General features: G+C 65.9%; 1 long non-coding RNA gene across 1 annotated transcript in view; it reads right to left on the bottom strand.

Annotated features, from left to right (window-relative positions):
* Positions 1–294: 294 nt before the first annotated feature.
* LOC118155464 overlaps positions 295–684 on the bottom strand; it is a 679-nt gene continuing 289 nt past the window's right edge. The window contains exon 2 of the long non-coding RNA XR_004745895.1: positions 295–501. This is a non-coding gene — a long non-coding RNA (uncharacterized LOC118155464). The remainder of the gene's footprint in view (positions 502–684) is intronic.

Below are 684 nucleotides of genomic sequence, written 5' to 3'. Positions count from 1 at the left end.
AACCCTCACCGGATCGCTGAGCCAAACCCTAAGGTAGAGCCCAGACAACACGTACGGCGCCACTTTCTATAGACGTTCTGTCCAGCATTCCCCGGAGTCCCAACACGGCCGCCCCGAAGCCCTGTGCCCTCGAACTACACCTCCCGGCATGCTCCACGCCCAACACGGCCACCCGGAATCCCAGTGCCCCTGAACTACACCTCCCGGCATGCTCTGGGAACCCAACATGGCCTCCCGGAAGCCCGGTGCCCCAGAACTACATTTCCCAGCATTTCCCAGGAAATTGAGCCTCGCTGCTTGCCGTAGAACGCGTTTATTTGCCCCTGGGGGGGCGTCGTGTGCTTTAGAATAGTGTTACTGCCCCGGGGGGGGGGGTTAATGCCCGCGGGGGGAGCGTTAATTGCCCCCGGGCGGGGCGTTAATGCTGGGGGCGCCATGCCCGCGCCCCTCACTCCTCCTTGCTGGGCTGCAGAGCCCTCTCGGCCGGCGGTTTCGAGTGTCCTGCGGGAATTGGAGGGGGGCATTGGGGGGTGGGGCAGAGCTTGCACCCCCCCCAAGCCCTTTAACCTCCCCCGGGTCCCCCCGCGGCCCCCTAACCCCCCACATAGGATCCGCCCCACACCAACCCATACCCCTTGACGCCCCCAAGAGGCCCCCCCACGCCCTGCACCCCCCGTTGCCCCC

The sequence above is a fragment of the Oxyura jamaicensis genome, chromosome 30 (assembly GCF_011077185.1).
Source record: "Oxyura jamaicensis isolate SHBP4307 breed ruddy duck chromosome 30, BPBGC_Ojam_1.0, whole genome shotgun sequence".
NCBI classification, from domain to species: domain Eukaryota; kingdom Metazoa; phylum Chordata; class Aves; order Anseriformes; family Anatidae; genus Oxyura; species Oxyura jamaicensis.
Note: the sequence above shows the minus strand (reverse complement) of the source record. Positions and strands in the feature narration are given on the sequence as shown.